Source organism: Canis lupus, chromosome 11, assembly GCF_048164855.1.
Source record: "Canis lupus baileyi chromosome 11, mCanLup2.hap1, whole genome shotgun sequence".
In the NCBI taxonomy this organism is placed as follows: domain Eukaryota; kingdom Metazoa; phylum Chordata; class Mammalia; order Carnivora; family Canidae; genus Canis; species Canis lupus.
This window is the reverse complement of record NC_132848.1, coordinates 46,898,509-46,922,077: the sequence shown is the minus strand read 5'-3', so window position 1 is coordinate 46,922,077 and position 23,569 is coordinate 46,898,509. Positions and strand designations below refer to the sequence as shown.

Here is a 23,569-nt window from a genome sequence, read left to right as displayed (position 1 = left end):
TTGTTAGTAAATACAAGAAAATCTGCATTATAATAGATGCATATTTCATGTAGTTATTCATGCTAGAAATTCTAATGTAACATCGATTGTATAAAATTTGTGATAATAATTACCATTAATAAAAAAAAAGAAAGCCATAAACCAAAGGCCCACGGAGAATATCATTCTCTTTTTTTTAAAATATTTTTTTATTGGAGTTCAATTTGCCAACATATAGCATAACAGCCAGTGCTCATCCCGTCAAGTACCCCCCTCAGTGCCCGTCACCCAGTCACCCCGTCCCCCTGCCCACCTCCCCTTCCACTGCCCCTTGTTCATTTCCCAGAGTTAGGAGTCTCTCATGTTCCATCACCCTTACTGATATTTCCCACTCATTTACTCTCCTTTCCCCTAAAATCCCTTTCACTATTTTTTTTATTCCCTGAATGAATGAGACCATATAATGTTTGTCCTTCTCTGATTGACTTACTTTACTCAGCATAATACCCTCCAGTTCTATCCATGTTGAAGCAAATGGTCGGTATTTGCCATTTTTAATGGCTGAGTAATATTCCATTGTGTTTGTGTGTGTGTATCTATATCTATATCTATATATCTATATCTATATCTATATCTATATCTATATTTATATCTATATCTACACCACCTTGCCATATCACCCTGAATGTGCCCGATCTTGTCTGATTCCAGAAGCTAAGCAGAGTCAGACCTGGTTAGTTCTTGGATGGGAGAAGATCATTCTCAATGGGGAAAAACTGAGAGCTTTTCCCTTAAGGTCAGGAACATGGCAGGGATGTCCACTATCACCACTGCTATTCAACATAGTACTAGACATCCTAGCCTGCCTCAGCAATCAGAAACAAAAAGTAGTTAAAGCCATCCAAATTGGCAAAGAAGAAGTCAAACTCTTACTCTTTGTAGATGACATGATACTCTATATGGAAAACCCAAAAGACTCCCAACCCAAACTTGCTAGAACTCATATAGCAATTTAGCAATGTGGCAGGATATAAAGTCAATGCACAGAAATCAGTTGTATTTCTATATATCAACAATGAGACAGAGGAAAGAAATTAAGGAGTCAGTCCCATTTACAATTGCACCCATAGCCATAAGATACCTAGGAATAAACATAACCAAAGAGGCAAAGGATCTGTACTCAGATAACCGTAGAGTGCTCATGAGAGAAATTGAGGAAAACACAAAGAAATGGAAAAACATTCCATGCTCATAGTTTGGAAGAACAAGTATTGTTATAATGTATATGCTACCTAAAGCAATCTAAACATTCAGTGCAGTCCCTACCAAAATACCATCAATTTATTTCATAGAGTTGGAACAAATCCTAAAATTTGTATGGAACCAGAAAAGACCCCGAAGAGCCAAAGAATGTTGAAAAAGAAAACCAAAACTGGAGGCATTGCAATTCCGGACTTCAAGCTCTGTTACAAAGCTGTAATTGTGAAGATAGTATGGTGGTACTAGCACAAAAACAGATGCATAGATCAGTGGAACAGAGAACCCAGAAATGGACTATCAACTCTATGGTCAACTAATCTTTGACAAAGCAAGAAAGAATATCCAATGGAAAGAAGATAGTCTCTTCAACAAATAGTGTTGGGAAAATTGGGCAGCCACATGAAGAAGAATGAAACTGAACCATTTTCTCACACCATACACAAAAATAGATTCAAAATGGATGAAAGACCTCAATGTGAGACAGGAATCCATCAAAATCCTAGAGGAGAAAACAGGCAGCAACCTTTGTGACCTCAGCCAGAGCAACTTCTTACTAGACACATCTCCAAAGGCAAGGGAAACAGACAAAAATGAACTATTGGGACTTCATCAAGATAAAAGGCTTTTGCACAGCAAAGGAAAAAGTTGGCAAAACCAAAAGACAACCGGCAGAATAGGAGAAGGTATTTGCAAATGACATCAGATAAAGGGCTAGTATCTAAAACCTGTAAGGAACTTATCAAACTCAACATCCAGAGAACAAATAACCCAATCAAGAAATGGGGAGAAGACATGAACAGACATTTCTCCAAAGAAGACATACAAATGGCGAAGAAACACATGAAAAAAATACTCCATGTCACTCCACATCAGGGAAGTACAAATCAAAACCACAATGAGATAGCACCTCACACCAGTCAGAATGGCTAAAATTAAGAAGTCAGGAAATGACAGATGTTGGCAAGGATGCAGAGAAAGGGGAACCCTCATATACTGTTGGTGGGAATGCAAGCTGGTGCAGCCACTCTGGAAAACAGTATGGAGGTTCCTCAAAAAGTTGAAATTGGAGCTACCCTATGACCCAGCAATTGCACTACTGAGTATTTACCCCAAAGATACAGATATAGTGATCCAAAGGGGCACCTGCACCCCAATGTTCATAGCAGCAATGTCCACAATAGCCAAACTATGGAAAGAGCCCAGATGTCCATCAACAGATGAATGGATAAAGAAGATATGGTATATGTGTGTGTGTGTGTGTGTGTGTGGACACACACACACACAATGCACACACACACAATGGAATACTACCGAGCCAGCAAAAAATGAAATCTTGCCATTTGCAATGATGTGGATGGAACTAGAGGTTATTATGCTAAGTAAAATAAGTCGATCAGAGAGAGACAATTATCATATGATCTCACTCATGTGGAATTTAAGAAACAAAACAGGATCATAGGGGAAGAGAGTAAAAAATAAAACAAGACAAAATCAGAGAGGGAGACAAACCATGAGAGACTCTTAATAATGGGAAACTAACTGAGGGTCACTGGAGGGGGGAGGTGTGTTGATGGGGTAACTGGGTGATGGACATTGAGGAGGGCACGTGATGTAATGAGCACTGGGTGTTATATAAGACTGATGAGTCACTGACCTCTACCTCTGAAACCCAGACTACATTACATGTTAATTAATTGAATTTGAATTTTAAAAAATTAAATAAAAAATATTTTTATTTGAGAGAGACTGAGATGGAAGGAAGAGAATCCCAAGGAGTGTCCCCACTGGGCATGGAGCCCGACTCGGGGCTTGATGTTATTACCCTGAGATAACGACCCAAGGTGAAACCAAGAGTCAGACGCCTAACCAACTTAGCTACCCAGGCACTAGGAAACAACACACCCTTGAAGCTGAAGATTTGAAGTCTATAACCCTTCATGGGTTCACAAGGGGACCATAAATTCAGCTAAGACCAGTTGCAGGGGTCATGCCTGGACATTGAGGGCAGGAGGGACCTCTTGTCATCACAGACCCCTGTCACTAGGAACTCCCAGGCTTTGAGGATGCCTCTGGAGGTGGTGGCTGAGATGGCAGAGGAGCCAGCCCTGCAGAACACCTGTAAACAATCTGGGGAGAGGAAGTTCTGGGGGTTAGGGAGGGACCCAGACAGTGCTGCAACTTTCTCCACCACGGCAGCATATTACACTCAGCTGGGGGCTTTCGAGAAACATGGAAGGCTGCTTCCACCCCCTACCCCCCAGTAAAGTAATGTGGAGGTAGGGCCAGCATTGGCATTTGTCACCTTTCCATTAGATGATTCTGAGGTGCAGTTGGAGTGGAGCAATTAGGCCCTGGGGCTTTGGAACTTGGGCTTCTGCACTGGGCCAGCTTGTTTTGAATCCCTGTGGCTGTGCTGAGCCAGTCTCTTACGTCCTGAGTCTCAGTCTTCCAGTGTCTCAGGCTAGAAAGTAAAACGAGACCACGGGTACCGGTGCGGTGTACTCTGCCTGGCACTGGGGATGGCTTCGTGGTGGTAGTGGCTGATGATTACAGAACAGGCCCCTGGCCCATCTCACTTGACAACTCACTTGCTGAAACCACGCCCTGGTTTTAGGTGCATCTCGACTCAGTGGCCTGTGGCTAGAGAGGACACAACCACGTTGACAGGTCTCTACTTCATAACCACAAAGCGTTGTTAGGGACCACTTGGCACCCGGAGCATATTTCCCCACTGTCCTAGCCCAGGGCAGGGGTTGGCCATCTTTTTCTGGAAAGAGCCAGATAATATTTTAGGCTTTGTGGGCCATACAGGCTCTGTGGCAGCACCACCCAGCTCTGCTGTGATGGTGTGAAAGCCACCATAGACACTAGGGAAACAATTGGATGCAGCCATGTCCCATTAAAACTCTCCAAAAACAAATGTTGGGCAGGATTTGGCTGAGCCCTGTCCTAAATGGTCATTTCAACCTCTTGTCTCTACATCACCTCACCCCACTCCCTGCTGCTGGTCTTGCTTCCAGCAGCCTGGATTGCACTTGTGTGTACCACCCACTAGCATGGGTGCCACTCACGTGTTCTGAGGCCAGCCTCTCATACACCGCTCCCTGTCCCCAGCAGTGGCCAGTCCCCAGGCTTCATTCTTCGGTGGCCTCTCACTTCCTCCCATGTCCCTGAAACATTCTCCTGACAGGTCCCAGAACTCCTCACTTTGGATTGCTCTCCTGCTTCACTCAGTCTGCTGGCCTAGTTTCTCCTCTACTCCCTGATACCTTTGGGACCCAGTCCTGGGTGGGACCTTTGCTCTGCTCCCTTCTCTAGTGCTGTCGTCCCCTCTGGTGGCTTACTTACCTCCTCCAGGCAGCCAGTTCAGCAGTGCACTGCTCCAGTCTAGACATCTCCCCTGGACTCCAGGCTCTTGTATCCACTGCCTTCCTCACAGTAAGCACCTCACACGTGATGTGTCCCAGACCAGACTCATTCTCATGCTCACCCGCTCTTCCTCACCTCAGCAAATCACCACACACTCTTGTGTTGCTTAGCTGTTCGGTGAAGCCTCAGAAGTGTCCTTGACAGCCCTTCCCTTTCTGTATCATCTGTCAGGAAGTCCTGCTGGCTCCACCTGCCGAACACATGCGTCTCCTTTCCCTGTGCCTTCACCTTTGCCTTCAGTTCTGCACCATCTGCAGGGCGTCTGCCCTTCCTGCTGCTCTTGCCCCTGCTTGGGCACTTTCTAGTGGAGCAGCCAGAGGACTTTTCAGAGCAAAATCACATGAGTTCACACCTCTGTTCAGAACCCTCAGAACTTCTCATGGATGTGAAGCCATGGTCATGAGGCCCCACAGGGCATCCCCCTAACTCCCCCGCCACCACCCCCTGCCTCTACGCTCTCTCCTCCTACTGTCCCTATTCTAGCTTCAGGCAGGTTGCCCTGGCTTGCCTTCTGCCTGCCATCTCTTCCCCTAGATACCCATATGGCTTTCTTGCTCTCATAGCTTCCTTGGGTCTCTGCTCAAATGTCACCTTCTTAGTAAGGCCCATCGTGACAACTCTGTTTAGAATTACAATTCCCCCACCCCCTGTTTACCCTAGCAGTCTCTTCCACGATGGCTTGGGCACTCACCCTGGGTGCTTTAGAACCACAGCATTGGCACAGGATGAGACCCTCATGATACCGATGCACTGGCAGCTGTTTACAGATCCCCAGCAATAGGGTGGGGGCATATTTGCAGCAGGCCTCCTGTAGTGTAGCCAAGTGCCTGGTCTGGTGAGGGAGAGTGAGGGGGACGACTACAGGGAAGGCCCACTTGCTTCTTGATAGCAAAGGCTACTTTATTTCTCGTTAGGAACTTAGGAATTACAGCCACAAAGTCTTCTTAATGGCATTGATTATTAAGATTGTGTTCCTCTTAAACACATAAAGGAGTAACACATGGGCTGAGGCTGTGAGGCATTAACCCATCTGGCAGGTTCTGTATCAGACCCACTGCCTCACATAGGATTTGTGACTGCCACTAAGACTTTCCTCAACCTTTTCTTTTTTCCTTTCCTTTTCACTTCTTGAGGTTCTAGAATCCTACTTTTTGCCTTGTCATGTCCTTGGATTTTAAGGAGCCCAGCTCTGGACTTGGGGGCATGGTGGGGGAGTAGGGTGGGGGCTGATGAAACACAGGCGTGCCCCACTCTGAATGTCTCCTGAACTCATGACCTCCATCTGGATGCCTCCTGACAGGAGCCTTGCATGCCTGTACACACCCACTGCATAAAGGGGAGCAGGAAGCTCACCTGCCACAAGCTCTGAGCTCTAAGGGAACTGAGGGCCTGCCTGGTAGGTCTGTCCCCAAGTGGACAACCCTTCCCTTCCCCTCCATTGGAAAGCATGGCGGGAACTGGAACCCAGCACCCTGGGCCCATGCAAGGAGAGTTGATGGGGTGTTTCTCCCTTCTTGGCCAGGCACTTAAGGAGCAGAAGGAAAGAAGTGTGATTCCAGGATTGTGGAAGAGGTGGTGGTCGATTGGGTGGTCACTTCTTTGGATGTTGCCTCTGGTCAGGTGTGGTGCAGGGCCAGGCTGCAGGAGGAGCTGAAAGACATTTCCAAGGAAACCTTCACGGGTCTTCTTTAAATAGGTTTCAATATGCATTTCCCTCTTGCTATAACCCATTCAATCCGTAGTATCAGAAACCAGAATGATTTGGGCAAACTTTTGATTGGAGGTCACATTAAAACAGTGTTAGCAGGGCACCTGGGTGGCTTAGTGGTTGAGTGTCTGTCTTTGGCTCAGGTTATGATCCCAGGGTCCTAGGATCGAGTCCTGCATCGGGCTCCCCATGGGGAGTCTGCTTTTCCCTCTGCCTATATCTGCTTCTCTCTCTCTCTGTCTCTCATGAATAAATAAATAAAATCTTTTAAAAAATAAAACAGATTTAGCCATGAGTGTTAGATGTGTGCATATGTGTGTCTATAGCTCCACTGCAGATGGCCAATTGAATAATGTCCTGACCTAAGCCCCATGAGAGACACTGTTTCGTTATTTTACAGCCATTTTGTGTAGGAGGAAAAGATGAATGCCTTTGTTGGGTTAAAAAGAAATATTTGAACTTTGAAAAGCTTTTTTTTTTTTTCTTTAAACTTGGCAATCTCACTAAGCTTTCAGGAGAAAATGTAGAATCAAAATATATAATAGGTGGGAGTATGTTATGTGCATTTTTTTTTAACTTAAGATTTCTGTGGTATCTCGTCACATTTGGAATATTCTTATTAGGCCATCTGAGAGGTTTAAAGTCTTGCGGATGAAGGTGTGGATGATGGTGCTTTTGGACATTAGGCTTGTGAATCTGCTGTTTCTCAGAGGCTAAACCCCAGGTTGAGCTTTTGGGAATCAGGGACAAGCTCAGTGTTTGGTGAGTGGACTGCAGGTTTGAAATGCTTAGCCCGGGGATCTGCAATTTTCTTCCCCACCCCACCCCCAATATCCCATAAACGTTGACGCTCTCAGCATGTTGTTGGCCCTATTAGTGGATTTGCCTCAGACCCCTCAGCCCCCAGGAGTGCCCAAGAACCCCTGTGTGGCTGAAGTCACAGCACGTGGAGATCAGGTTATAGATCTGCATTTCCACCCCATGCCAGGCAAACTGTTGGAGGGTCTGGCCGGGGTGCAGGCTGACTTAAGTGGGGACCACCTTGTGTGATGTTGAAAGTGCTGAGGAGGCCCCACTGACTCTGGCATCAGTACTGAGCTTGTGTTTGAGAACTACCTGTCCTTGTCCCTCCTCTGTGCCCCACAGGAGTGTGTGGGGAACCAAGAGTATCACCTGGGCCATGGCTTCTCCAATGAGAAAATAGAATTCTTTGTGATTCTATTTTTTCTGTTTCTGTCCATACCCCCCTCCCCTCTGGACATCAGTAAAGAGCTGGGGGCTGTTGGCAGTGATAAGTAGGAGCCACGAGTGGGGTCCTTCATCAGGGGAGGAGGGTACAACATACACAGCTGTACTGGAACCCAGCAGCCCCTGACAATTCCTCCAAAACCTGTCCAGAGCAGAAGGGTCAGTGGTGTGTATGTACACAGCAGCAGCACCGAGGCCAGGTCATGGCTGCAAGGCTAGTTGCTGCCTCTTGAGCTTTGGTGAATCAGTGGGTGCCTGTGACACCTTGCACCTTGGAGTGTCCTCCTGGCCCACTGACCGTCCCACCTTCCCTGTGTTCATCCACTCATTCTTCATCTGTCCTTCTCAGGTCCAGGAGGGTCAACAGCTCCTATTTGCGTAGTGCATGGGGTGCTTTTTGTCTGTCTAGTCTCCCCTGGAAACAGAGAGGCGTAGTTTACTTGTTTCTCAGAAGCTGAAAGTGACAACTTTTGTTAAATGCCTGCCCAAGGTCACACTGCATTAAAAAGCTGATCTGGGTCTTAAATATCTTGACTTCCCACTTCACCAGGAAGTGGAATGAAACGTTTGAGAGTTAATATTTATGATACTGGGAAAGATACAATTTATTCACTGGGGGACAGTTTCAAAACTTATTTGAGGCTATTACATGTCTTAAATAGTTACATACTATGACGGTGTTCCTTACTTGTGGCATCACTCAAAAATTACAGGTATAGAGACAAAAATCATGGCTTCTGTCTTGTCTTCCAGTTCTGCTCTCCAGAGGCCACCAGCAGGACCAGCATTTTTGTGCATGCTCTTGGAGATGGTCTGTCATATATAGATATGTATGATTCTGGGTCCTCTTTCTTTGAAAACATGCATTAATTTAGGCTTATGTGGAAAGCCATACACATGGGTTATGAAATCACTGTGGCTTTTAGTCTCTTTATTCTCTCTTTGTATTAATAGTATCTAATATTACCTTGCTGGCCTCAAGATCAACCTGTGGCTGAGTTGGATTTTGGTGTCCATGGCAGAGCAGTTGAGGGCTATCTCGCATCCTTCTAGGTGCTTGGTAGGTCTGTGGCAGGTTTTATTTTTTTAAGCAGGACTCCTACACACCAGGATATCCTCCAAGGTAATTAGAGGTGTGTTGTGTTCTTTGCAACATGGAAATCCCTTAGAAATCTTGGTGTTCTGTGCTCTGAAGAGCTTGGGGTGAGATGAGCCCTGACTGGTGCCATGTCACTGTTCACTCACTCCACAGATATCATTGAGGGTTGGAGCAGATAACTGGCCTGACTACTGTCTCCTGGCTGGTGAGTGACAGCTGAGATCCAAACCAGGCTCCTGACCCCAGGTCTTAGCCTTCTTGTATTCTGTAAGGTACTAGGAGCCTGTAGACCCATTCAACCAGTCGTGGCCTAGAGTGCCACCACTCGGGCAGTTTGCCTTGTCCCTAGCAGTTCATAGACTCTCTTTGCACATTGCCATTGACATCAGCCTAAGTGAAGAGCAGAAAAATTGGTTTCATTACTTTAGAGTCATGGCTTTTAAGAAAACATCTATTTTATCGATAAAAAGCACTTCCAAATAATTTTTCTTATGTACTGAACCTGTCTGGTGCACTAGAGATAAAAAAAATTATGTTTCTTAGTCATTTAATCATTTAATAAAAGCTTGTTTGGGGCTGCTTCCATGGGTCAGCTCTGTGCTGAACACTAAAGGGTTAAAGATGGAGATGACTCAGTCCCTTCCCTTGAGGAGTTCGCAGGAGATGGGGATTTAGAGTGTATTAAAGGTGTTTTTCTTTATGGCTATAGGGAGGGCTGTGTCATAAAGAGCAGAGGGTATTTCTGCCTGGGTGTGGGAGAAGCTTCACAGAGGAACTGTTATTTAAACTGGGCAAGCATGAGTAGGAATTGTCAAGCCCAAGCCCACAAGAACAGGAAGGGCATTCTAGATGGAGAGGAGACCAGAGTAAAGGCATGGAGATGTGTACGTGAAAGCCAGAGAGAAACTGCTTTCTCAGAGAGGTGGATGGTCCATGCCGGGTGAAGGGCTCTGGAGCGCATCCCCTGTGTGCTGAGAGAGCCCTGGAAGGGATTTCATTTAAGTCAGAGAGTTAGTTAGCCCTGTTGGATCTCCAGGTTACAGAGAGCCTTCTAAAACCGGGTGGGCGGTACTTCAAGTACAAATCCTCTCTCTCCCCAGCTGTTGAAACTCAATTCTTGATCAACCAGGAAAGCAGAAGAGGTTGGAGAGGGAGGCTGGGCCTTGGATAAAGCAAAATCACAGGTGACACAGAAGGAATCAAAACGTAGTGCAAAAGGAGTTTAATCTGGGAAAAGTTATATGTAAAATTTAGCACATTGGACTATTACAGATATATTGCTTTTCTGCTTTAAAGTGTCAGTGTTCGATTGCATGACCAAAAATGGTTATAGCTGTGGCAGACAGGGCTGTGTGGCGTGGGGGTGAACCCAGCAGCCCACTCTGGGCTCCCTGTTTCCTTACTGGGGTGGGGGTTCCGGGAGGAAGGGAACAGCTTTCTTCACGGTGGGGAAGGGCCTGCTTCTGTAGCAGGAGGATTTATGGAGTGTGCCCTGTGTGTCCCCCTCTGTTGCCAGCAGTTGCAAATAACCGTAGAGTGCAGTTATCATGGTTTTAATTTTTTCCCACAGAAACCTTCTCATGGTTTCCCAAAGGCGAATCCACACGTTTAACCCACCCACGAGTAGTCAAGATTTGATGGTGGAATGGCTTTGTGGTAACAAGCCTGCCTTGCCATGAGGTTTTGCCCACGTTTTTCTCCTTAATAAAATGAGTCAGACTTGCCACCTGAATTTTTTTTTTTTAAATCTCAAAACTTTTGAAAGAATTTAATTAGAATGGGCACATAGGATAATGAAGATTCATACCATAGGAAACTTTTTTTTTTTTAATCAAGATTGCAGAAAGCTTTTAAAGATTTGAGTCTTGATGGTTCCTAGAATTTGAATTTTGCTTATTCAGGGCTAGGTAACCCCAGCCTCCTGGTCAGGCATCGCTGGGCCGCACGCATCAGTGCCACCGGCACCTGGGCTCTAAGGTTCTGTATACACACACACTCGACTGGCTTCAGTCCAAACACCCTTCCACATTGACAGGAGGTTGCCCTGCTTGTCTGAGGAGCACCTCGGGGCAGGAACTATCTCCAGCTGGGTCACACCCTTTATTGTGGGGACAAGCAGCACCCTCACCCTAACCCCCACCTCTGCCCCCGGGTTTCCAGTCCCCCACCCTGGAGTCACCAAAGCACTGTGGCCCAGCCCTGGGTGTGTGCAGGGAGGAAATGTCTGGAGGCTGAATTCTGCTGAGGGTGGGGTTCCAGGACACCTCCCCAGCGCCAGAGTAGAGTGGGGCCCACCTCCCTCTGAGTTCCAGGTTGCCAGGGTAGAAATTCTCACAGGGCCCTCTGACCCATTCTTTTCTAGCCAGGTTTTTAATGGGTTCTTTTAATAGATTTATCGACCTTCATCAAGGCCTTATTTCCTGTTGTAAGTTTTCTCTGTTCTCTGGGTACTTTCAGCCCCTTCCCTGTTGTCTTGATCTAGTGGGTTGGCACAAGTGCTTCCAGAACCCTTATTTCTGAATGGATGGAAGTGTCAACAGGGATTTGGGAGTGTCACATGGCCTTGGTAGTAGTGATAGTAATAATGAGTAGCAGCAAACACTTAAGTAGCTTTTTGTGTGCCTCATAGTTTGTGGGGATGAAATTATAATGTCCTTGCAACAGCCAAAGTAGATGCTTCTTTGGCCAGTTTCAGACAGGGAAACTGAGGAGTAGGAGGTTGAGCCAGTTAGTGCCCGTTACGCCTAGCCTGGTGAGTGGCAAAGCAAGGATTGGAACACAGATGATCTGGCTTCAGACTGTGCTCCTGACTGTGGGGCAGGCCCCCTTCCAGGGATAGGAGGCATGCCCCACCCCTCCGTCTGCCATCTTGCCTCCTTCAGGTGCCCACATCAGCACACCCTTCACCTTTTGTCATGAGCAGGTGTGGTGGCATGTTCTGGTCATCCTGCTTGAGCTGGGGAAACCATGGTCTCAGTGACTGCTTCAAGCCCTGTTCCCCAATCTAGGGGCATCTTTGCTTGCAGCCTTTCTCTAGGGTACTCAACACTGTTCGCAGACCACAGCCTAACAAGAAAGGTTTAACCAGGGCCTCAGTTCCAGCAAATCTTGAGCTGTTTGGGCTGGCCATCACCCAGGACACAATGTTGGTGTTGAGGGAGCTTCCCTCCCTTTGTAAGAGAGTAAGACCTTGGTAGTCATAGTCCCTCCAAGAGTGACTGACTCTCTTCAGCCCAAAGTCTGGCTGACAAGCAGAGGCTTTCTCCCTCCACCACACCCTGCTCCCCATCCCCCACCTATGACGATTTATGGAGGAGTGCTCTCCTGCCCAGGAGACCACAGTGGTGAGGGAGGACAGGCTGCAGACTCCTCTGACTCCTGTGGCCTGAGCCCCTGTATGGGAGGAAAGATCAGAGGTGGAGGATGGAATTTGAGCCAGGAGGACTAGAGCAGCCAGTTTAGCTCTTAGGGGTCCCAGTCTCTTGGGCCTTAAATAGGCTGGAGTAGGAGGTGGTTAAACACCATCTGCAGCCTCTAACCCTAGGTTATTATGCAGCCCTAATCTTCCAGACTCTAGGCTGGCTTTGTAGCCCATTTAGAAACTCCTTTGATCTCCTTAAAATAGGCTGGACTATTTTGGACATTGCTCTGTGTGAGAGGGATATGTGTTTAGTGCTAAAATAGGGTGTACTTTTTAATTTGTGGGTATTTCCTTTTCCTGTTCCATGCACACTGTGTTTAAGTCCCAGTGTCCTCCCTCCCACCCAAGAGGACAGCCTCAGGCCAGCTGAACAGACTGGTTTTGGTGAAGGCCTCCGTTCTCGTGGCAGGACCTGCTCGGTCCAGACTCAGGATGTCTCTGTGTCCAGGGGAGCTTTTACAACATTCCGTTTCTTGTCTGCTGATCGAGGGCTGGGTCATTTGTCCAAGAGTCTGAGGGATTCCAGAGCAGAGGTGGCCGGCTGCAGAGTGGCTTTCCACCTGGCTCTGCTGCACTACCGGTCACAGTGGGGGTAGGGCAGCCCTCAGCCCAGATTCTGAGTTAACTGTAGGCAGGTGTTGAGTTACACACACACACACACACACACACACACACACACACACACACACACACACACACACACACACACACACACACCCCCTTGCACCAAATGGTGGTGATCTCTCTTCTGACCTTTTTGTTGGTCACCGACACAGCTGTGAAGAGGGTGCCGCAGTAGAGGGGAGAGTGGGAGGCTGGGGTGGGAACAGCTGAGGAAGACGCAGCTCTCTGACTCATTCAGTCCTGCCTTATTCTGTGGTCCATTCTTCTGTCAGTGAGTGTGAACATAGCTCTCACCCTGGTCTTCCTCTTGTGCTTTTTTTCAGTGTATTGAAAAGAGGGAAGTCTGAGTTTTCATAGAGCATGAGGACTTCATTGAACACAGTTGTGTCAAGCTTCAGGCCTCTTTCTAAGCCAGGAAACTAGATCTAGGACTTACCTGGACAAATTGTTCCAGGTCTGGTGCTGGGCTCCGCCCCCAGGGAGGCGGCTCTAATCCTCCAGGCCTGTCCTACAAGCTCCCAGGTGATGCTACAAGGTCTCCAGAGTGCTCTTTGAGTTGTCTTGGACACTTATCCCTCTTCCACCCTCCACTAGAGATACTACTTCATTTTTATTACCTTCTGAAAACTGGGCTACTTCTTTCAGTGTTAATTGATAGCCTGGCTGACTCTAAGAGCGTGGTGTGGGGTTCGTGGTGCAGTTCTGATGGGGACACAGAATCTGCGGTGCTCTGGCAGGAGCTCCTTCCTCCTGCTTGTGCCTCATGAGATGTCCCAAAGCTACCCTATCACGATGAGTTTAGCAAGGTGACTCAAAAGCCAGGAGCCAGCTGTTTTCACCATTAGCTACATGCCAGTTCTCATTTACAGAGGCCTCAGAGATGAATGAATAGTTTGGTTGTTGGCATCTCTTCATGGGAATAACTGGTCTGAACCAGTTTGTTCCAGCCATGGGGACCAGAGTTGTGGCCCTGCTGTTTATAAATTGGAAAGGTATGATGTGTTAGGATCTTCTCAAGTGTGCCAGGAGGCACAGAACCCACTTATAGCCCGTAATCCATATTGTCTATGACACAGGCAGGTGGTGAGGATGGGGTCCCATTTGGTTTACTTTGGTCCATAAAACATCTGTCATGTGCCAGCTTCTCTGAAACAAATTAACAGTCACAAATGGAATCTGAGGTACAGAGGATGCCAACAAACTTCTTTCCCCTCTTCTCTTTCCCAAGGGAGAGTCACCTAAAAAAGAAAAATGAACCCTGCCCAGTCTCCTTGGCTTCTGGTTGGCCACGGGAGTTGAGCTGTTGCCATGTGTGATCTCTAGGGCCCTTCATGCGTGGCCCTGGGCTAGACCAGGTTCTAAAACTGCCCCTCAGACCTATGGTTGGTGACTTCCTAGAAGGCCTTTCCCAGAGATGCTTTTATCTTCTCATGGCCTTAGAAATTGCATCCAAATAGCCTACAGGGCCAGAGAGCTGCTTCCAGGGGTCTTGCCTGAGGTCAGTCTCTTCCAACAGGAGCTACAGGGCTCTCTCTTCCAGCAGTGCCACCATCCTTCCCTTTGGGCTACCCTCTCAGCCTCTGGGAAGCAGAAAGCCTTTTTTTCCTGATTTGTGAGGGTACCTGGTGGAGCCCCCAGAGGGTCCTGCTCTCTCACAGTCTTGGACAGGTGGAGGACTCATCCCCAAGAGGTTGGCTCACATGCTAGATATTGTGCCAGGCATATTTCAAGGATTTTGATGCACCAGCTACCTGGTAAGGTGGTTATTATTCACTTCCAATTGCAGAGGAGGGAAGGGAGGCTCAGACATGGGTTCAGATTTTATCCAGTGTCCTGTCATGGTTTCTGTTGGTTCAGTGTAGATTTTGCTGTGGAAGGATTGTTTTTGTAACTTTACCTGTTAGTGCAAAGGAGCGCAGTCAGCGAAAATGTCGCATTGCTATCAGCTGTGGAGAGGCTGGTCTTCCTCTCCTTTGGCTCTCTGTCCTCTCAGGCTGTCTTAGACCTAGGTAGGCTCCTGTTATGCTGGAGAGCAAGTGACCAAGGTGACCAGCCAGCCACTGTGCATTTACACATTTGGTCCCTTGCTTCTGGCCAGCAGCCTTTTTAGGCAGATTGTGTCCCCCCTGAGTAGCCAGTGCAGCCCCAGGCCCTCCATGGGACTGAATCTTTAACCAACCTGCCTTGTTCCAGGTGTAGCGCATGGTGCCCGTGTGTCTGTCTCCAGCCACATTCCCCTGTGCCAGCCTGGGGAGGGTGAGCAAGCAGATAGGGCCACTGCATGCCTTGGATCTGGACCCTTCTGGCAATAAGAATGAGGAGTGGTGTGATGTGTGCCCCATCCTCACATGCCAGTCAGTCCATGGCTATGTGGGAGCCCTGGCAGGCGCATTTACAGCAGGCAGCACACCAGATATTTGCTAATTCACTTACTAATTACTTTTCAACTCCAAACTCTTTTGAGTTGGGTCCTAACAAAACAGAATTTAACTAGAGCACCTGTGACATTTTCTTGCATCTGGTGCTTCTATGGTGAGGTCATCGATGTCACTCAGTGTAAAGCCTCACCCCACAGAGGCGCCAAGGGTTTGTGAATAGGAGGGGTCGGGGGAGCATTGATGGACATGGTGTGACCCTATGAGTGGGGTCAAGACATCTTCTGAACATGCTCTAGAAGGAAAGAAACTGCGTGTCTTTCCCAAAAGCCTCAAGGCATTTGATGTGCTAGTGCCAGCTCGGTCAGTTGGCATGTCTCAAATGTACTGCAGTTGGTGATATGGGAGAGCTTGGTTCTTGTCTCATGGAGTTGAAGAATGAATATCATGGACACAGGAGAGTGAGTAAAGGGTTAGAAGTTTATTAAGTAAAGATACAGAGAAAGCTCTCAGGAGTGAGAGGGGTCCCGACAGGGTTGCCACTGAGGGCTTGTGGGATTGGGTTTCATTGAGACCCTAATCAGGGAACCTAAATCCTTTTAACATTATCTATTGACATCACCATTGAGTAAGGACTATTGATAACATCTTTAATGGCTTACTTCTTCTTTGGGGTCTGGTTGTCCTTTGTTGGTCATTAAGTAGCTGTTACAACAAGACACCCTCCCCACCCACACCTTAGGGCAGAGTGGTCTGGCTTGTTCCCTTATCTCTAGTTTCCTTACACTTCATCATTTTGGGGATTTTTGTGAGACTGCTTCCCGTGGCCCTATATCTAGCCCTGCCTAGCCCCATCTGTCCCTAACTCATTGGCAGGTGAAACCCTCTCTTGTTTAGAGTCACTTATTCTGGTTGCCATCGGTCCCTGGCTAATCCCTTGGGTTCTTTATGGAACTGCATTTATTTGCCTTAAAGTTGGCATGTTTTACCTGTCTAAAGTGATTTTAGGTATAAAGATTCAATGACACTATTCCCTATGTAATTTAATGCCATACTTCTCCATATGAAATGATCTTATTACATGAAGCCTCAATAGCAAAATTATGAGGAGACTTTATTATATCTCCAAGTGATCCAGCGTAAGCAAGCAGGCTTGTGTTTGGAGAGAATTCTAGGCATTTTGCTGTCCCTCCTAATAAACTGTGCTTTGCAGAGTCCCAGGAAGGGGAGGAAAGTAACCACAGTCTGTAATGGGATGCTTGCTGGGCTTGAGCATTTGGTAGCTGGACCTCAGGGGTGTACCACCCCACCCCTACCTCCGGGCCAGGTTTTTTGTTCTATTTACTTGTTTGTTTGTTTGTTTTCCAGGTAGGCTTCATGCGTAGTGTGGGGCCCACAAGGCCCAAACCCTTGACCTTGAGATTGTGACTTGAACTGAAATCAAGAATCAGACACTTAATCAACTGAGCCACGTAGGCATCCCCAGGCTTTCTTTTCTTTAGTGAAAGGTTGCAGCAACAAGCGCTTTTGCCTTTCTTTTTCCTTTGCTTTGAGCCTACCATACTGGAGTTGGGTTATGTGAAATCTTTTGCTGGTTTATTAGCTCAACACTGTGTACTTTAAAAGCTTAATAGTTTTATTTATTTTTTCTTTTTAAAAAGATTTTGTTTATTTGTGAAAGATAGGCAGAGGCATAGGCAGAAGGAGAAGCAGACTCCCTGCAGGGAGCCCAATGCGGGACTGGATCCCAGGAACCTGGGATCATGACCTGAGCCAAAGGCAGATGCTCAGTCACTGAGCCACCCAAGTGCCCCAAAGCTTGAACAGTTTTAATACACAGAAGCAGCAGTAAAGAAAGAGGCAAAGCGGGTGATGTGAGGACCCTGTGTTCTGGTCCCTTTTCTCCCTGCTTTGTGCTTGCGACTCCTACATGATCACATTTTGGGGGTGAAGATCTTGGGGGTCTGGGTAAAATCAACACCCTGCCAGAGGAATGGCAGGTTGAGTTGCTGCTGAGCGCCATCTTGGCCAAGTGTGGTTTAGCTTATTGGTGCAAGTCACAGGTGGGCCCCAGTGGATGTCAAGGATCAGTCACGCCTGGTCCAGGCTGTGAGGGCCCCGCAAGGAGGGCAGGCTGGTGGGGGTTAAAAATGAAAGTTGTGCACTTCTGGACAGGTATAACTGGCTCTCTTGCAAGGTGGAAAGGGGCAGGCTGTGGGCAGCTGTGAGGTTCCCCCCCCCCCACCCCCCACCCCCCACCCCCGCCATCATTTCTGCCTGAATGGAGTTATCTCCCAGTGGGCCTGGCTTGGGGGATGGATACCAGCAACCAGCAAGTCCACACTGATAGTGGGCAAGTGTGGTTGACATCCAGGTCTTGATCTAAAATGATAGGTGCATATGCTCTCATTTAAAAGAAATGGCATGGCTTCTGATTGAAGATTTAAAATTTTATTACACCTACTTTGCTTTTTTGAAAAGAAAAGTAAAAAGGTACATGAAAATATAAAACAGGGATTTTGGATCTACTTCATTTTATTTTATTTTATTTATTTATTTTTGGATCTACTTCATTTTAATAAAAATTTTTTTTTTTTTAATAAAAATTTTTGTTATGCGATACTTTATATGAAAACCCATAGGAAGAATAATACAAATAATGTCTTCAGCTTGACATTTTAATTCCCAATACAACTGAAACTACATGTACCTGCACCTCTCCCTGAGGTTACTACCATCCTCAATTTGCATTGTATTCTTTTTACCCACTTAAACCCTTGTATTTTGTGACTCTGTCTTCACAGAGTCTTGTTGATGGGGGATGAGAAGCAAGCACTACTTTTTTTTTTTTTAATTTTTATTTGTTTATGATAGTCACAGAGAGAGAGAGAGAGAGGCAGAGACACAGGTAGAGGGAGAAGCAGGCTCCATGCTCCGGGAGCCCGACATGGGATTCGATCCTGGGTCTCCAGGATCACGCCCTGGGCCAAAGGCAGGCACCAAACCGCTGCGCCACCCAGGGATCCCAAGCAATACTTATTAATTCTCAGTTTGTCTTCAGATACTTGGGGTCAGAAACAGCTGTTCTGAATTTGGGCTTGTGGCTGCCCCAGGTGGTAAGGCAATGAATGGTCAAGTTCAGGGTGGAGCCAAGTCCTGATGGACTATGCTCCCTCCTCTTATTCTTCCCTCCTGCCTTGCTGTCATGGGAGCATGCTTGAGTGGGTGTGGGCCTTTCCAGGTTTCCATGGCAGAGCACAGGCTGGCCTTGTGTCCACCTTTGCTGCAGAGTTGGCTTCATTTGGGGAATTTCTATCTGCCACTGAGCATCCCCATGGTCTCTGCTTTAAACACCTTGTCTCTAACATGGCTCATGAGTCCTGCCCTAAAGGTAGAAGCCCAGACCAGCTCTCTGTTTCCTCTCTTCCTGGGCTGTCCCAGCCTCCTACTGGCTGCTCTGGTCCCATGGAGGGTAGGACAGGGATACTGTCTGCTGTGTAGCCATCCAGGATTTGGTGACCAAATGGCCTCTCTGTCAGATGGACTGTGTTTATGTTCAGTGAAGCCCTCCTTTCCACTCTCTGCTGGGAGCCTTTCCTTTTGCATAAAGAAGCTCTTGCTCCCCACTCATTTCCCCCTTCATAGATGCCCCTTTGCCTCCTCACATAAACTGAAATATGGTTGGTTCTCCCTAGAAAGAGGCCTCAAAATGGAGTAGACATTCTTTCTCTCCTCATCCTACATCTCCTTCCAGAAGTGGACTTGACTCATGACTGTGCTGTTGTTTCCACTTCCTTTCACTGCCCTCTGTCATTCTAGGTTACCCTGGTCTCCAGAAAGGACTTGGCACCTGCCTCTGAAGTCCTGTTCCCTCTTTAATATCTCTCATGTCTCCAGGGATGACTAGCATCACCACACCCACAGCTTTCCGTTTTCTGCCCTGTGGTTATTCCTGAAACTGCCCCCAGTTGGCTTTCCCTGGGTCCCAGCTTTCTGCATTCCCGCGTCCCCTTCTCCTGTGTAGCCTGGTCTTTGCTCCCTCTTACTGCTTGTCTGCCAGGCCCGCTGGAACCTTGTGTCTATTGGCCCTGTGGTATAGAGATGGTCAAGCCGCAGTCACTACCCTATGAGCTGAGAGTGTGAGGTGTGACACATTTCATGTGACTAGGGTGATGGAGGGGATGTGTGCAGAGCACTGTGTGAGATTGGGGGAGGGGTGAGGTATTGCTTTCCCAGCAGAGTTTGGAGGGAGGCCAAGAAGAATTAGCCCCAGGAGCAGGGTGAGAAGGGTACTGCAGGAGGGCCCAAAACACTGTGTGTGTGTGTGTGTGTGTGTGTGTGTGAGATTTACTTATTTCGGTATGAGAGAGAGAGAGAGAGAGTGTGTGTGCAGGGGGAGGAGCAGAGGAAGAAAGAAAGAGAAACTCAAGCAGAACACTGAGCAGAGCCTGAAGAGGGGCTTGATCTCACAATCCCAAATCAGACCCAAGTTGATACCAAGAGTCAGACACTCAACTGACTGTCACCCAAGCACCCCCACAGCATGGAGATACTAAATAACCTCATGTGGGTACAGTTAATAAAATTTTGCATGCTTATTATAAAGAGTTTAGAAAAACATGGTCCAATAGATAAACAAGAAAATTACGGTACAACCACTAGTAGTGTTAACATTTTAATATATTTTCTTCTCATGTCTTCCACTTTGTGTGCGTGTGTGTGTGTGTACATCTGTGTATTTGTATTGGTAGAGCTTAGAATTTTTTTTTGCTTGTCAGTCATTGTAAACTCAGTGATTTCCGTTTAAAATTCTGCATAATGTTTCACCATATAAACAAACCATAATTTACTGTGTCCCTACCAGGCATTTACGCTGCTATTAAATCTTGCAATTTATGGTGTAAAATACGTTACTGCAAAAGTAGTGCTGCAAGTGAGTGCCTCAGTCTGAGATCCTGCTAGAGAGCAAGGACTTCAGTCTTCTGATCTCACTGTGGTGGAGCTCCTCCAGCATAGTTTCCCCCACCCCTCCAACACATATACACAGTGGCTGAGCACATTCATGCTCTACTGTGCATCTGCTTGTGCAGGGATGGCCTGGCCCAAAGGGGTATGACCGCATTCCATTAACACTTCTTGCCTTTGCACCAGCAATGACTGACCACTACCACAACCACAAAGGGTTTCTGGAGCTTTGCCAGCCTCGCCCTTGGCTGTGTAAGAGCTGGAGACATAGCCACATGGTACCTCCTTTGTAAGATATATTTTGGATTAAGTTAAAAAGTGTGTGTCAAAAAAAAAAAAAAAAAAAAGTGTGTGTCCCTGAAGGTGCTGATGCAGCAAATAAGATCATCATGCAGCCTGGCAAAGCATGAAATATGTTTACAATCTAATGTACAAATGAAAAAGCAGGATATTGTATCTGTTGTACACACTGATCTTATCTATAAAAACAGAAAGAGTTAACTTCAGTAAAGGTGTGATTATGAGTGAGGATTTCCCACTTTATTGTCCAAACTTAAACAGTAAGGGGACTATGGTAGTTTTTCTTTTTATAGTTCCTGAGCTTACTGTCCTTGGCTTACTACAAGGTCAGATTCCTTGAAAGCCACCAGGGCCGGTGGCACCACTAGGCTGCTGGACAGTTGGTGTGTGGTTGTCCCCCTGACCTGTGGGGTCAGCTGTCACTTAGGGACCACTGCCACTGCTCTCCTGGTGATGGGAACCCAGCTGCTTAATTTTGTTGATTTCAGAGTATAAGCATCTTATTAATGTTTGAAAGTATGTTGATTTTTTACATGAGGCTTTTGAGGACTTTCTTCATTCATCATCCTTTGAATGGGTTAATCCAGAGTTTTGTTGTCCTTGTAGAATATTCTTTACTTGAGGTAAGTCTGTAACTGAGGAAACAGAAATCTGTTGGGAACACCTTGTCTGAAGGACTAAAACAGGGCGTTTGCTAACCACCTAAATTCTCTCGTCTTCATAAAATTATTTAAGTTTCATTGAAAGAGTACTCTCTACAATAAGAGGAGGGGCACCTCCTGATGAGAAATCTAAATCAGAAACAGGACCACGTAGAATTTTTGAATCCCCACCTATGGTGGGAGATTTGCCACAGTCCCACAGAGTGGGCCACACTACTTTCCAGGGTCCCTGGCAGCAGATTTCTGGTCCCTGACTGCTCCCTCCAATGGAGGGCTCAGTTTCTAGCTTTTTCTTGTCTTTTTCTGGGGATCTTCATAGAGAACCGTAATTGTGTTAAGTGAGTTGTCATTTCCTGGAATATTCTGTATGAATTGGGCCAAGTTTAAGGAAATACCTATACATTGTGGGTGCTCTCTCAAGATGACCTAAGAATCCCATGCATCCTGGTGACACTTTGTGGAGCAGCAGGCGTGCTGTGAACTCTCCTGGGGCACTGAAAGTCTGGAAAGTTTGAAAAATATTCCTCCTCGTCCAGCACCTTGCTTCCCTGTTGTCTGTCTCATCTTCCCTCTTCTGCTCGCTTTTTTCCTGTCCTGCACCTTTCCCTGCTCTTAATTGCCTTTGGAAAGAGGAACCCCTTCCATGTTTTCATCAGCCTGGTATCCCTTTCCCCCAAGCAGTGGTGCACCTTGATGGCCTGAAAGGTGGAAACCAGTAGATTTTTAGGGGAGCTGGAAGAAGGAAGACCTGGGTCAGGCCGGGCAGGAGCGCCCCAGGGTCGCCCAGAGGCCCTGCAACTTGGGCTGGGTAAATCAGGCCTAGCCCGCAGAGCTTTTAGATCACTGACTGGATTCCTGCAGAAGAGTTACATCAGAGGAGTCTAAGAATAGAAGTCAATTCTTAGAAGGCCCGGCTGCATGAAGGGCAAGGCAGCTGCTTCTCAAATGTCTGATTGCTCTACTTCTGACGGCCTCAGCCCGGTGGGAACTGTCATGTGAGGAGAATGTGTGCCTTGACCTGGAGCCGCAGCACTGGGGACCTCAGCCACCTGAGGTGGGCGTGGGGCAGACTGGAGCATTGGCTCCTAAGGAGGCTGTGGGGAGATAAAGTATAGGTTACCATTCCGGTTGAAGGAAAAAATGTAGGAGGGACGGGGAAGGTTGTTGACTCAGAGCTAAGATTATTTTTTTTAAGTAAATTTTTAAATTTTAGAATAGTTATAGGTTTACAGAAAAGTTACAAATACTGTAACTAGCTCTGCCTCCCGACCCCCTCTGAACCCTGTTTCCCATATTGTTAACATCTTATGTTGTTATATTAGTCACAGCTAATGAACCAATATTGATACATTTTTTTTTGATACATTATTTTTAACTAAACTCCATGCTTTCTTTAGATTTCCTTAGTTTTTTTTTTTTACCTAATGTCCTTTTCCTGTCCCCAGATCCTATCTAGGACACCATGTTACACTTGCTTGTCTTGCTTCCTTAGGATCCTCTGAGTTGTGAGAATTTCTGACTTCTCTTGCTTTTGGTGACCTTGACAGTTTTGAGGAGTACCATTTAGGTATTTATCACCCACCCTCCTTCTGGGTTTGTCTGGTGTTTTTCTGTTATACTGGGCATACGGGTTTTGAAGAAGAAGAGCACTGAGATGTAATGCTCTTCTGGTCACGTCATAGCAGGGCACACACTGTGGACGTGACCAGATTTCTCCCCTGGAAAGCTACCCTCCCCTATTCCTCTACAATGTTCTCTGCAGAAGGCAGTAGCCCTGTGTCACCCACAGGTAAGGGGTGAGAGGCTTTACCTCTTTGAAGGGACAGGGGCATTTACATAAACTATTTGGAGTTCTTCTGTATAAGCGATTTGTCTCTTCTTCATTCATTTATTAATCCAGTCTCATTCATTTATATTAGTGTGGACTCATGGATATTTATTTTGTACTTAGGTTTATAATTCAGTATTAGGTTATTTATTTATTTATTTATTTATTTATTTGTTATTTATTTTTTTATTCTCATTGTTTCAGCGTTGGCCGTCGGAAGCTCTTTCGTTGGCTCCTTTGACATATTCCCAGTATTATGGGGTTTTTTACTGGTTTGTTGTTTGTTTGTTGTCGTTGTTTTAGCACATCTTTCCTTTTTGATACCACAGGATACTCCAGGCTGGTCTTGTACATTTCCTGCCCCCGCCGCAGAGTCAGCCATTTCTCCAAAGAATCCTCATCCCTTTTACTGGAGATTGGTATTAGAAACTAAGATCTGGGCACTGAGTGGCAAAAAATATTGTAATTTCAGTTCCTATCTATTTAAGCAACAAAAGCAAAACACATAAGTGGAAATACTAGCAAAGAATAACTGCAGATCTTTCTCCATTGACCAGCTCTGCCTCCTTTGTGGGCTCTACAGACACCATCTTATATTTGTAAACTGATACAGACCTCAGTCTGAGTTCCATTTCTGATATTGTCTCTGCAGTGGTGATATCTCTGTGCAT

At 46.5% G+C, this 23,569-nt stretch overlaps 1 protein-coding gene across 20 annotated transcripts in view; it reads left to right on the top strand.

Annotated features, from left to right (window-relative positions):
• INPP4A (inositol polyphosphate-4-phosphatase type I A) overlaps nt 1-23,569 on the top strand; it is a 134,893-nt gene that overhangs the window by 24,249 nt on the left and 87,075 nt on the right. The window contains exon 1 of one of the 20 annotated variants that reach the window (XM_072768037.1): nt 21,957-22,124. The exons of 18 other annotated variants lie outside the window; for them this stretch is intronic. The gene's annotated coding sequence lies outside the window, so the exon portion shown is untranslated. Of the gene's footprint in view, nt 1-21,956; nt 22,125-23,569 lie in introns of those variants that run through there. One more of the 20 variants, XM_072768044.1, reaches the window with a different exon arrangement.